The sequence below is a fragment of the Neodiprion pinetum genome, chromosome 2 (assembly GCF_021155775.2).
Source record: "Neodiprion pinetum isolate iyNeoPine1 chromosome 2, iyNeoPine1.2, whole genome shotgun sequence".
Classification (NCBI taxonomy): Eukaryota; Metazoa; Arthropoda; class Insecta; order Hymenoptera; family Diprionidae; genus Neodiprion; species Neodiprion pinetum.
Genome location: NC_060233.1, coordinates 4,400,047 through 4,415,000, shown reverse-complemented (window position 1 = coordinate 4,415,000; position 14,954 = coordinate 4,400,047). Strand labels below are relative to the sequence as shown.

At 41.0% G+C, this 14,954-nt stretch overlaps 1 long non-coding RNA gene across 4 annotated transcripts in view; it reads left to right on the top strand.

Annotated features, from left to right (window-relative positions):
* Positions 1-1,641: 1,641 nt before the first annotated feature.
* LOC124211190 (uncharacterized) overlaps positions 1,642-14,954 on the top strand; it is a 30,290-nt gene continuing 16,977 nt past the window's right edge. For 2 of the 4 annotated variants that reach the window (XR_011176408.1, XR_011176409.1), the window contains exons 1-3: positions 11,227-12,106; positions 12,505-12,870; positions 12,946-13,057. This is a non-coding gene — a long non-coding RNA (uncharacterized lncRNA). Of the gene's footprint in view, positions 1,800-2,501; positions 2,656-11,226; positions 12,107-12,504; positions 12,871-12,945; positions 13,058-14,954 lie in introns of those variants that run through there. The other 2 variants (XR_011176410.1, XR_011176411.1) reach the window with 2 other exon arrangements.

The following is a 14,954-nucleotide window of genomic DNA, read 5'->3' as shown; positions in this document are numbered from 1 at the left end:
CCGGAACTAAACATTTTTCTCAGTGTACGAAAACTACCACGTATCAGTTATCGCTGCGAAAACTATCATGTCTCGATTAGTGTAATGAAGATTTCTTGAAAATTTGTGCCTTCATTCGCGTCAAAATAAATTTATAAATATCCTCGCTGTCGTCTTGTCGATGCAGAACTTAGAGAAATGAATACTCTTTTTTACAGATGTTCTTTACATTTATCAACATAAATATCAATCCGTCTTATCATATTTATGTCAAGTAGTCTCTATCTGAACTGTGCGTAATCTTTCTACAGGAGTGTAACAACTATTGTATCTTATGGGTGTTTGCGCTCGGCATCGATGGCGGTAAGAGATTTTTTACCAACGAGGGTTGTAAATCCTCGTCAAACCAATCGGGAAAGATTTTCGATGCACTGGCGTCCTTGAGACAATTGGGTTTGCCTCAAAGATAATTCAATGTTAGAAGGTTTTAAATCAACAAATATATTTATTAAAAAACTTGAAATAAATTGAATACACTGTTGATATAATGTTGTACGAGATTCACGCGGGATAAAGGTAGTGAGAAGAAATTGTGGAAGTTAGAATAAGTTGGTCTTCTCTTCGCGTTGGTCGAAACGAATCTGATCTTAGAAGTAGTTCTTAAAAATTAACTGAGTTCCGATGGCCAAAAACCACTGAAAGGGGTAGGAGTGTCCCTTGAGAGAAGGGATGAGTTTTGCTTGGGAGTGGGAGAGATGGTCACTCATAGGAAAATTTTGCACTGAAAAAAAGATTGTAGTGGGTAGGTACGAAGGAATGAGAGGGAGTGAGCAATGTGAGATGCACGTGCGGGCGTTTTATGATACACGTCATAAAAAACAAGGAAAGAAAAGTACGGATTAGAGGATTGGTAGGTAGGCAAAGGTGTTTACTAGTAAAAGTAGAGAAATTGTCGAGATTGCAAGACTGGCTGCCAGATGTGGCAGATAGGCGTAAGGATTATCTTTTTTTGCAAATCAGTCGAAGAAATTCGTCAATAAGGAATGGGAACTTCCAGCAGTTGAGTATTTTATGAACCTTAAAACGTGACTAAAATGTCCACGCAGAGATTTAGGATTAAAGAATGTAAAATAAAGATTAAGAATGTTGAACGTGAAAAAGAATGCCGCTAATTTACAGAGCGGATTCAACAATGGGAGATGACTAAATCAGTAGTTTTGAATTTTTATACCCAGGAATACTATACTCTTGCTAATCTGTATCGAAACGTTTCGATTTTCGCAAGAAATGTGAAACGTACTACTTTTGGTAAGAGGCGTCGATCATACGCCGCGAAGGAAATACCGCAAGTTTAAGTTTCACATCTCTAGGCGTTCGGAATGCGGAGTAGCAGATTATCCCTAAGTCTTGCCAAATTCTTCGCCTGGTATATAACGAAGTGGACCGGTTAGCGATTGGCCGTTCAATCACAAGCAGGTAGAAACGGCGCAGCTTCTTTGAAGACGCCGCGTTCCACATGCACGCTATGCGAATACGGCCAGCGTCGCGGCGCAGGGCGTCGGTGGCAGCCAAGCTTCGCCTTCCGCACCCACGCAACTCTTGTCCCCCGATTTATAAATAGTATGTCAACGTAACGCAGTCTCTGCTTTATTCCGAGGGAGATTAACCGGGTCTGTGTAATCGGTAAGACGTCTACAACTTGCAAGAACCAAGAGTGCACGGCACGGATAATGAGAAGACGCAGCTGGAGACCCAACCGCTAGTGCACATACTCGCTGGTGAAAAATTACGGAAGATACTTCCGTACGGGGAAAACACGGGTTCGGTCACTTCGCCAAGTGTTTCGACAGACGCGGGCTCGAAGTTTCAAATTTGAACAGTCGCGAAAGCGTCTAATTTCGAATTATTTTGCGGCGAAACTTAAAGTAGAGAAATTAAACTTTTACGAAACAACACAGTTTTTAATGGTTGCAAACCCGACGGCTCAAACTTCCAAAATACAAGATTCTGAAAATTCAAGTTACGATAGACTAAAATTCCGATAAATAAAGGTGTAAAAACGTAAAAATATCGAAAATCCAAAGCAAAGGAAGATCAAAGTGGTGAAATTTCATCCAGCCAGAAATTTACGGAACTTTGAGCATTAGGTTTCGGACAATTTGAAACCTTGATGTTTCGTCAAAGTTTGATTTCTTTACTTCAAGTTTTCCCACCAAAAAATTTGGAATATGGCTTTTGCGGAAACTTTTCGCTTTCGGAATTTCAACCGTGCCCTCTTTTTTGTCCTTCCCTCCACTCCTTGACTACGTTTGATATTCTTTTGATTATTCATCGACAATTCGAAGTACATTGGATGATTTTTCGACCACTCTATTACAAACTTACACAATTATAAGAAATAAAATTTGAATCTGAGAATCTCAGATAAAAGTCTTTCAATTCAACTTGGAAGATCGTAAAGATAACTTTCGTAAAATGATTCGAACTTGATTGAATTCGGTAAATTGGTTGTGTGCACACAGGTTGAACGTTGTAATCCAAGTTTGCGTGGAGCACAGGCGTTCAATTCTAGGGTAAAAATCACCCCCGCGTGTAAATTCGTATACGTCATCCTCCCGAAACGTCGCACCATCTTAAGTCTGACTGATTACTCCAGCATCCTGACCTGCCCGCAAGGTAATTATTTAAGTACCGTGCCGCGGCGGCGGGAGCGCCTGAGTATATTTGTTAGAATTCAAAAAGGTCGTATAGGAAAATTCACGGGCGCCAGAAGCCAAATGCGTGTACGCCTCTGTGCGTATATGTATCCGTGTTATTAATTAAAGCGTATTAATTATCCACTTAAAATATCAGAGATTAGTACCGCTTCGAGACCACGAATTGCTTGGCAAAGGATCCGAACGTCGTCGTTCAGGACGGAAAATTAAGACCAGAAATCGCTGTTTCCTCTATTTTTCTTTTCAGAAAGATGGGGGGTTGCACTAAGAGAAATTTTTAGTTCCGGTAATTCCAACGATATTCAAACAGTTTTTTTTAACGATACATCTTTCACTGAATTTGTCTATTTACTCTAACAAATCAAATTTTTCTCAGTGTAGGACAAAAATGATTAAAACAAATGAAGAAAAAAAAAAAAAATGCTTGAAATACATATATAAAACAAACAAACTTTCGGCTTCGAAATAATGGATGGTGTTATAGACCAAAGAGCTGAGACCTTCTTTGTTTCGACTTCTTATACCGGTCTCGGTTTAGTTGACGTGAAGCTGTAACTTATGCATACCTATACATATCCGTATATACACCTGCTTATACACACGGCGCTGATATTTGCGTGGGCGAAAATTTATTTTATTCACACGTGTCTCGCTGTTTTATATTATACGTATAGGAATCCGAATTCTGATTTCGCCCGAATCTTATTGGTATATTATACACTGAAATCTTCGGCTAGTCGACACTATTCGTCTTTCAGCGAAGGCGGACGTCTGACAAGATCGAGCGAGTGCTGCTGCTGCATAGGGATTATTTTCTTTTAAACTGCTGCAGTAAGGCCTACGCCAACTTGCCAAGCACTTTCGGAAGCGTCAGATTAGCAATATTACACACACACCGTGTCAAGATGATCGGTTGAATTCGCACCAACTGTTTCGTTATGTTTTTATTTCCTATTTTATTTATTGTTGTTATTTTTTTTTTTTTTTTTTTATTTAATTTTTTTTTTTTATATTCGTCATTCATCTCGCCCACGATTATTCCGACGATAATTGACTATTTAAAAAATCGTAAAAACCACGTCTCGACATTAATCTTCTTTTTTTTTTATATTTTGTGACGCTCTGCGCTCTCTGGTTTCACTCTCGTTAACTTTTAATACCTCTTTTTATCATACTCTGAGACAATTCTCGACATGTGTTTTCACTCGGTTGTAATACAAAAGTAAAAATTGATTTATCGTGTCGTTCAGGCCACAGAAAATCGAATCAAAATCTGTATATTCAATTTTTGGGAGATACGGCGTGCAGGATCAAAGTTTCTTATTACGTACAATGATTCAAATTATTTCACCTAATTTTCACAATCAAGTTTCCTAAGCTTCGGAGAAAATTCTTTGCAACGACTTAAACACAGAACCGTCAACGATTTTAAACAAATTCGATAACACAAACTGCAATTTAATAAATAAACAGTCGAGTCTTGTGAAAAGCATTAGGTGCCTGCTTTTTTATTTTCCCTTGTTTCAAAATCATCCGCACGGACAATCGTATAGCCCTTGGCTAAAAAAAATTCTCTAAAATAATCGAAAAAAAAACAAACAAAAATTGGCGATTTAGGCGGTGATGCAGAAAAAAAAAAAAAAAATGCAGCAGGCGTGAGAACTGCGTACGTACAGAGAAACGAATTTGACGCGTGCTGATTTCTCATGTTCGCTTCCACCTAAATACACACACACACACACGTATTCTCCAATACGCCTACTCGAAAGATGCAACTCCTGGATGTAGACGCAGCTATTTCTGTTCAATCTCGGTGCGCTTTCGACCCAGAACCACGCCGAGTCACGCGTGCACGGATGCTCGTGACGCGTGTCCAGCCTCAGCCTCGGCGTGAATGCGTGACCGAGGCCGAGGTCTTCACTTGGGCTTCGCCACTCTACCTGCCTTATATGCCTGCATGTGTAACGGGCGTCGCGACGCCCCGCGACTCCGCCGACGCTTCTGCATCATCCGGCTATCCAGACGTTTCGCGTGACTAATCGCCAGCCCCTGCGGTGCACCCGACCTCCACTAATCATACCTCCTAATTCCACCGCTCCGGCAAAAACGAATGTCGCGCTTCTCTTCCGGCGGTGGCTAGTTGTAGCACTTTTTACTCTCTCTGATTTTGAGGATTTTTTTCTTTTTCTTTTTTTTATAAGATTTTATTTCATTTGGATATGGGGTAATGTAGAGTGTAGATGCATCCTTTGCAGACCTGGAGAAAATTCGTGCACTGAGAAAGATTTCATTTGTTACAGTGAGTAGAAAAATTCAGTAAAACAGGTATCGTTGAAAAAACTGTTTGCATATTGTTGGAATTACGAAAAACGAAGTAAGCCTAACCATTTTGCGCTATCGTCGATCCTTTTTTAGTTCAACAAAGGCTTTAACGTCAATTTATCGTTGCACAAGCGTTAAATTTTTCGCAACAGTTGCAAGAAAATATAGCAACAGTGATCGTAATGAGAAAGAATAGTAACGGATACCAGACTTTCCGGTAACAGCTAGAAAACTAATTTTCATTTTCTACCTGGAACAATATTTTTCGATTGTGGTAAAAAATGAAAATAGTTAAGGACTGAGCGGTAACCGGAACTAAAAATTTCTCTCAGTGTAGTTGTTTCGAAACAAGTCTGAATAGGGTTTTTCGAATTTTGAAAAGAAAAAAAAAAAAAATTGCGTATTGTAACTTGTCCCAAAAGTATTTTAAATAACGAATACGGGTCTAAAATGATGAATAATTTGTTTTTACACCTTTGTTTTCTTGTTTTGTTCTGATGTGAGAAACTCGGGTTTTTAACGTACATTTTCAAGCGATAATTCTTTTCTTCGTTCTATTTTTTTTTTTCTGGAAACTATTGAACAGTCGACCTAGACTCCGTAAGCCCCGATAACCATGAAAGATTAGACTCAGATTCCGAAGAACCCGAAAAACTAGATCCGTAATCAGAAAAGCACGGAAAGTCGAAACGGGACAAGTTGTTGGGAAATCGGTATCACCGCGATTTTGTTTAAAAATTTGAACGTCCCTCTGACCCGCTATTCAAATATCAAAAACATATATATATAAAATATGAAAGCAACGAGAATCACATTTTCGGTTATCTTATTGAAAAATATCTCAATGCAGCCGAGAAAATGAGAAAAACCATATTTAGAAGATGGAAAATAATTACTTTCCAGGTCCAATTTCAGTATTTATGATGCGATATTCTGTTTAACGAAATTCATTTGTTTCAAACATTGAACTACAACTTCGATACGTCGGGTTGGTGTAAAAATATAGAAAGTAAAAAAATAGAAGCGCCATTATATCGGATTTGTAAAGTGGCGAGAAATTTATTTACTGAATTGAAAAATGGAGAAAGTCGAAGTGTGAAGAAGTTAAAAATAATAAAAATGTGGTTGAACATAAAGATCAGAATAAAGAATAAAAAAAATGTAGAATCGTTCGAATTTGTCTCGATAATATAGAATCATGTGCGGATTCTAAATTTTGCCGTTTCTAAAACAGACCCTTCTGTATTTTCAATTTTCAACACTTGAACTTTCTACATGTTGATAATTCCACGAATGACATTTTCGTGTCTTTTAAAATTCGATATTTTTGCACTCCCATCAATCCCCATTACAGTGTTCTACCACCACATCGTAACGTCCGAATATCACGACGAAATTTTGACCCCATTTTCAAAAATAATTTAAACGAAACGAAAAGTAGGCTCTTTTCGTTCGAATTTCGCTCAACGAATCAATTAATTCGCGAATCTTATAAGCGTATCCGACACACGTTACACAATCAAAGCGCTCTTCTCCGGCTATTCTTCACGCAGATGTCGAACGCGCCAAAAATTCAGCGCGTGTCGAAGGGCAATTCGCTAGCTAGTGGGTGCAGCTGCGCTGCACGTTCGGTACGAGTACAAAAACACACACGCGCGCAAATTTCTTATCTCACGAAATCAATCACGCGAGTATAAAGGCAGAAGGTGCAATGCGTACAGTGCATAATTCCACTACGTGACAGGGATGCTGGATGTATATTTGCCGCGCTTCGTTTTGCAGCGTGAGAGGAACGTTATTACAACGCGTATCGCTGCTTGTCTGTGCGTGTGAGGAGGTATAATGGCGTCGCTGCAATGCGCGGGTATAATCGACGTCGCGTAAGATGCAATCGGGATATCATCGTGTCTGCGGCTCTGTCGCAATTTTCCTTACTCGCTATCCTCCGCTCGGCTGCCACCTCCAATAAAATTGATTATCATACATCGCGTTGAACATAATTATTCTTCCATTGGCTGTGCGACCTGCGTGATTATTTTAAACGTTAATTGCACGGCTGTGCAACGCTGTAACTTTTTCTTTTCCTCTTCATACGCCATACGTAATAGACAGGTTTGAATTAATGTACAAAACAAAAGAAAAAAAAACAAAACCGTAAAGATTATTTTTCACAGCAAAATATATATTATCGTAAAAATTATGCTTTCATGAGCACGTTGTTTTTTTTTTTTTTTGTATGATTTACTTCTGCTTACCGCGAAAAAATCCTCAAATTTATAGAGTCAAAATTGGGTGTAGAGAAATTTTATATTCGATACGAGGACCAGGGACGGAAGAGAAACGATGCGTGAAATGGCGTTTTGTACGTTTTTCCGTTACAAGCAGTGTGAGTGGTTGGATGTGTACAAATAATGTTTAAATATACGCGTAGACGGTTTAAAGTTACCCTATGTATGTTGCCGCGAGGATTACGTGAGCTCGCGTTTGTTAGCCTAATGAAATCCGACAGCTGTGTCATACCGGGTGCGAAATTAATAAGAAACAATTCGCCGACTGCACTCTCGGCTCGAAGCTTCTTACAACCCTAATAAGTCTTTCACATCACAACAAACATCGCGACGGTTTTACTTTTGTATTTTTTACCCGGATAATTGCAGCGTTCAAAGAAAGAAATACTTTGGTGGCGACGTACCGAAATACATGAATTATCTAAGCAATAAACAAATAAAATGACAATTTTTTTCATCGACGTAAAGATGTTTTTAATTTTTGTTGCGACTGGAATTTGAAGAAGTTTAGGAATCATTTTCCACTTTTAATACCGTTAATAACGATCTCAGATTAGACTGGAAAATTAAGCTTACTTAAGATTTACAGAATTAGGTATATCGTTAATTGCCCTGCAGGAAATTTTTACCAGATCGTACGAATGGCTTGAATTCAAGTTTGAAAATGTGAAGAGATCGCTTCGGTTGGATTTGATCTTGCATGGTAAACGTTTCAGAAGCTGGTGAATAAACTTGGTCTGAACGGCGGTTCGGACGAAGTTTTTTCCTTAAAAAATTTCCTCATGCACACACCTACCTACCTACCTACCGATTTTCATAAATCTTCGAAAAACAGTATAAGACGATCGTTTATACCGAAACGGTCCCTCTACGCTCAATCACGAGTATTAAGGTACCCTACCATATTTGTCACGCGGTAGTTTCACGCGGTATAATTCACTCCCGGTTTAAAACGTTATATTCTCGATTGGAAATAAGAAGCAAAGCGACCCTGCAGCTGTTTCAAGACCGTATAATATAGCCGTTTACACATTGATAGTGAAAAATTAATTGATTAATTCCATTTCTGGCCCGATATACCCGGAGATCTTTACTGCATATTGGAACCTAAACGCGCCTATTCGTTTACGTATTCTTTTTCCCCATTTTCGTCGACTATATTCACGGTGACTGTATTCTATCATAACCATTTACCTGTATCATAACTTCGAACGAATTGCTGTTGCGCGATTTCAACATCTTCGCTCGACCATGCAGAGGAAAAAGAATTCTCTCGAAAACACATCTCGTTTTGAGTAATTTTACAGTGACCTCGTAAGTTAACGGGTCTTAATCCTGTATATATTAAAAATTCTGGTGGAAAAAAAAAAAAAAAAAAATTAGTGTTAAATTCGACTTTCGGGAACAATAAAATTCTCATTTTTATTCCATTTTCAGACCACTTCGAGTCGAAATAACCGAATAACAATCGAGATGTGGGCGTTTTAACCTGCGGCTATTCCGGAGGCGTGTAAATTTGCGAATATTGTGAATCTGCAGCGAATTTCTGGGGCATTTGCCGCAGCCGTTGTGCCGTCGGTCAGTCATTCGACGGGACGATTCATATAATACAATTTCATTAACGAGTAGCTCGGCTTCAACAGTCCGTTGTTATTACAGCAATTCATAATAGTTATATCGGGTCTGGCAAGCATGTCGGTTAGGGCAGAAGGCGCCCACCTTGTCTCTCAGAACTACGAAGCATTGAGTCTATTTAAAACGAAATCCCAAACTGTACAGACGCGCACTGTAACCGCGATATAATACACCGAGATTTTAGAAAACAAATGAGTTTATAGCGTGGAAATAACTTGGAGTGCATTCGTATAACTTATACGCCTGCACCGTCATTGCCAGGTGCAAAATCATAACGGAGACAGAAAACCGTCGAGTTTCGTAATTCTATCCTTTAAGATTTTCGAGGATATGAGAAATATTTGGATATCGGGTTGAGCAGAGGGGTTCAAATTTCAGGAACGTTTTTTTCGCGTGTTCTTTATTTCGATATCACTCGTTTTATATTATACGGTTTTAACCTACACACGCTGGATCGTATTTTTCTGTATGATTATTTTTGAACGGTAAATTATTTAAAAAATTGATTAAAATCCTTCGTTTCCTCGTCTCATATTAATCGGGTATGAAATCGTACGATCGTTTAGGGAATCTGTCCTTATAAACCGGATAGAAATGAATAAACGATCAAGAAACAAAATGAATTAATCAGATCCGAATGAAAATAACTGTGCGAGGTCGAGGTCTGCAAAATTTATCACCTTCTTAGAAGTGGCGTAAAAAAATTTATCGCAGTTCGCGGCCCGAGTGAGTGTAAACGCTATTAAGCTCAGAGATTCATTGCGGATAGATAGCATTTTGCACAAGTGTAAAAAGATTTCTTTTTTAATTTTAATCGTTCCATTTTTTTCCCTCGTTTCTCTTTGCCGCTGGTCGGTCGTCGCGTTCTTTTTCTTCTTACATCCGTCGCGGTTGATTCTTGGCTTTCGTATTTTGGACATAAGGCTAGACTCCGGTAATATGCGAAATCCACGTCCATGCCGCGCTGTCTGGAACCACGCCGTCTGATCCTACTGCACGTTACAACGTACAGCTAAACGGAGTTTCTAGTTCAATGCCCCCGCTCGTAAATTATACGCGCTAAGAATTTAAGCGAAATTATTTATGCAAACGAATCGACGACGTTGGCGGGAAAGATGCAAATAAATAAAGAGTATAATAACGAAGAGAGAAGGAACGTTCGCAAAAAGTTGAAATCAAACAAATATTTGCCGAGGAAAAAGATGGGCGGAATAAAAGTATAAACAAATTTGAAAAACGGTTCATTTAACGTTGAGTAAACAGTAACGTATATCCACGCCCACTCGCTTTGTTGTACGTATATACGATATGTTTATGTATGCATGAATATTTTAACAAAACTGGCACACATTTATACGAGACGATCACCGAGTTGAAGGATGTATAAAATTTATGCAATCGCGTCTTATTCGCGTGAATTTACTCAGTTCGATCAATCAGAGCCAGGCCGTAACCATTCAGCCTCTACAGTTTGGCGGGCGTATAAAAAGTTGTTTCAAATAAATTCGCTTCAATTTCCCTTTTCGCTTTCTTTTTTTTTTCTTTTTTTTATACCCAACTCGCGCAATACAGGGTTCAGAGAAAAATATGGGTATCCGAACGCTTTTGGACGGATACATTTTTTTAAAATATCCAAACATTGAATATGATAATGAGATATTTTTCTATCTGACAATAGAAAGCCCTGCGATGAAGTTCTACGGATAAATTATGACGGTCCGTGTCTGGAATCTCGCGATATAGTTACCGATCAAACGATAAGTGTATTAAGCATACGTTTAGAAAAAAATCATTTGAATTGTATTCTTTTTTTCATTGCTACTCGCTCATTTATTTCGCTGTGAATTGTCACTTTCAAAAACACTACGAATATCCTTCGAATAAATCGAATAAACCAGATTCGAATTCAGTTTCGTTAACAACGATAATATAACATACGTGTATAAAAGATTTACCGAGTCAAATGAGAATCAATTTTCAATAATCACCCTACGTACAGTTGTATATATTGTCATTAAATTGGCAAGGAATCAAAACGCACAGTTGCGATGCTTTGCAAGTATATACCCAATAGAATGAACGAGTGTGGGTGTGTTTCGGTAGAATCACCCAGTCCAACGTTATAATGTAAAGAGCGCTCCAGTCTTCGCGGATATTCATGCGAATCAGTCGTCTCGGGATAATCTTAGAGATATTGACTCGCGTCAGTCAAGAATCGGACGGCGTCTAAGCGAGCAGAAACATCGCTCGGTTCTAATCGAGAGAAATTTTTTCGGGTAAAGTTGAAGGCGGTGAATAACGATAAGGTTTCCACGAACCTTTCGACGTCATCGGGTGCCGTGGAAACTAGTCAGTCAGACACTGTGCGACGATTTTAACACGTCATTAGCCAACGTTCGCGGTTTTCGATACCCACTTCTGGTTCCCGAAGAGAGCGTCCGTCCTCATCTCGGCAATAATAATAATAAATAATAATAACGTGCCCGGTGAAGCTTTGCTCGATGTGGGTGGATAGGTGCGGGCGGACGTGTTGACAAGAGACTCTATGACGCTGAGTGGTCCGAAAATAAATCGGCACTTTGGCACACGGGTGGCGTTCTCTGGCGCAGTCGGGCATTTAGCCGGTGTTTACATCGATAAACCTCATCGCCGCATGCGAAGCCGCCATTACGAAACCATCAACTCGCCCCCGAACCGTCTTCCGCGTTTACCTATTCCACAAGAAATTCACAACTCGTCCCTAACCAGTTTCTTGGAACGACGTCAAAAGCGCGTTTGCACATCGCTGCTACAACGACGATTCGCTCTAGGATCGATCCGCAGCTGTTTCGGGGTGAATTTTGACTTTACGGTTTTTTCAAACCAAAGTTATGACAGCTTCCGATCCTGTTATCGCCGTTTAGCCTTCTTCGCTAGCGATAAAATCTTAGACTTCGTCTCCGTGATCTGGTGACACCGAAATCGGAGGCCAGAGGGTGTGCTCCGGGTTATTTAACATAAGGAACGCATTAACTGGGACAGAATTACGCCTTCCTCTGTGTGGAAGATACCGAGATTCGAAGGAAAGGGGGACGATATTATGCAAATCACCGGCGTTTGCCTCGCAGCATCGGTTTTAATTGAAGGGATACTTCAGCCCAGGGTCAATACCTCCGGGGCACTCTGGTTTGAAATTATATCATACACTCTTACTAATCAACGAAACATTTAAAAGAACATTTGGGAGGGTTGAAAGGGGACTGGAGATCATCACAGTCTCTCTTGAATTATTCTTCTACCTTAATCTTTGCGGGTATAGATGGTACAGAGGGACTGAATACTCGGGTCTTTTGTGTAACGAAAATTTGGAAGTGTCATTTCTTGGAAAATGGTGTTCGACGTAGTTTCATGAAATCATTTCGAAGCTGCGAAATAAAACTGAATCGATTCACGACTGAAACAGCTTTTCTCAGTTTCACAATCAATCACGGTTCCAACTGTTCTTCTCACCCCAGACTACAAGATTTTTGTAATGAATTTTTAAAACGTCGAGTTTGCCAATAGATTCTGATATTCCTGTCAAGCGTTCGCAGATTCCATCTTCACAAACGAAGGGAAAAAAGAACGGGGCGCTCACTGATTGAAGAATCGTCCGGCGCATACGTCGGGACAAGTTATGCCTCTGCTAATGGACTCCTAGTCGAGCATTCTGGTCGTGGCTGTGGCTGCGACGGCGGTGAGCCGTGTCACGGGCGATGCTTGTCGTTGAAGTATCGTTGCTTACCCGTCACCAAGAGACACGCTAGATCAGCGTGAGTGAGCAGCGTGTCAGAGAGTTGCGTTCTAGAAATATCCCTAATCAACCTGACTAGTCACTCGAGAGTTCACGAGGCGCTGCACGAGGCTGATTTGACCAGCGCTTGGAGTCCTCCAAGAGCGCCATAAATCCGGTAATCAGCGCAGAGCGACGAAGGTGATGGGTAAATATTCACTTCTTTAATTGTCGCGGACTGTTTCGGTTCCAGAAAAACCTCTCACCAGGGTGGCTAAGCCACGAGACCTACGGTGATGCTTCGACAATCACTCCGAGGCACTTCTCTGTCGGAAGGGAAGTTGATGGAAGTCTTTGGGAAGGAGGTAAGATGGACGACTCAATCAAGTGCGCCGCTACACTTCACCGTGCATTTCGAGTTCCTTGTTCCAAACGCAGCTTACACTCCGACAGACTTTGAATTCGTCGATATGTTATCCCACAGGCAAGAGCCCAAGAATATCGGTCCGCGTAGTGTCACCTAGGCGAATATTGGAACCGACCCGACGTGGGTGTTACAAGGTCGTTAAGTCACGGATGGTTAAGCGAACGCTCGACGTCCGTTGTAGCTGTTGCTTGTGGGCTTCGCGGACCAAGCAGAAAAGATTGCGCAACCATTATACACGCGAAACCAATAGATCAAAGTGTAACACTTTGTGAAAATCTTGGCCGACCCACGCTCCGAGTACGATATATCAAATCACGAACCGAAATAACTCCCCGCGAAATTCTGTCCCCGAAGACGCGTGGTGTATGGTGTAACGGCACGTGGGTGCCTCGGCTGTCCGTTCGACGGATTGAAAAATCGATCTCTCCCCCTTTGGGAAACGGCCTTTTTTCGACTGCCTCCGAGCGTGGAAAACTCCCCAGAATCCGAGGAACGATCCTCGCCACTCTTGCGGATCAGGGAGCTTAACTTTCCACCGAATTCAGGATCAGCACCCGTTACTTTAGACTAAACATTTTAGCACCGGCTGAGAGATGGTGAACGGCAAATAGAGGGAAAAAATTCTATAAGAAACATTGAGAGAACCAAGAAAGACGTTTTGTCTGGCGTGCATGTAGTATATAATAGTAGATATGTATGTATGTACGTAATGTGTTTTCGTGGGGACATGCGAACAATATGAGAATGCAGTGCAGCATTTCGCACATCCGACCGCGGGGAAGAGAACGGTTAAATTACAAGACATTCGGCAGCGAAACCATATGGTTGTTATTTTTTCCAACCGTGTCTACGTATTCGGCGGAAAAAGGTTTCGCGTCAAAAATCTCCAACGTTTCGTGTTATTTATCGCGTCTCGAACGTTTTTTCCCCCCCCTTTCGTTGTTCGCGCAACGAAAGATGTTGGAATTGCTAACGTGGACCAAAATCGCAGACCGACTTTTGTTTCGCCGAGTGGTTTTTACTTGCCCGAAATTTGTAATATCTAGGTAAAGCTCGAGCCTCGTTACGAGTTCCGTATTTCGACCGGCACAAGACTCGTTGGCCCGAAGAGATCGCGCGTTAATTCAATCTCGTGAACAATGTTTGTCACATCGTTGTCAGCTGGATGTAGAAACAGCGTCGGTCCAGGAAACGCGGAGCGCGTATGGGGCTCTTTGTGCGTGGTGAGATGATGCATCATTCCCGGCGTAAGATCGCGCTCGAGATGATGAATTCGCGTTATATTTCATAGAGCATTATCACAAGGCGAGATGACTGCGGTCGCGGAATACACTGGATTAAATTACGTGCCGTTAAGAAATGCTCGAAAAGCCCACCCCCTTCTTCTCGCTGAAGCTCTAACAACATCCGACTAAAATGAATTGTGCAGCAAGAATCGTTGTGCGGGCATTCGCTGCGCGGCTAGGTGGGTTCTGATTTAGTTTAGCGAACCAGTGTGCCGGGGCACCGCACTGCGGAGGATCGGCAAGGTGCTGGTTATACAGTAACAACACGAGTCCAACAAATTTTCAAGCTTATAACTCACCGACTGAATTAAGATTAATGAATTACCCAAGAAGAAACGGACCTCCGTAGCCGCGCGGCGTGCCTGAATAAGCCCGGCCATCTAAACACTCATCGTCTAGAAAACAGGATAGAATTATCTATTATTACATGTCTGTAAAAATTCACACCGGCAAGGGAAACCTGCGCATCGTTTTGAAACGTTCCCGCCGCAGGTTCTCTTCTATCGTCTTCGCGCGATCTACAAATCGTTCGGTTACACTCCCAACGAT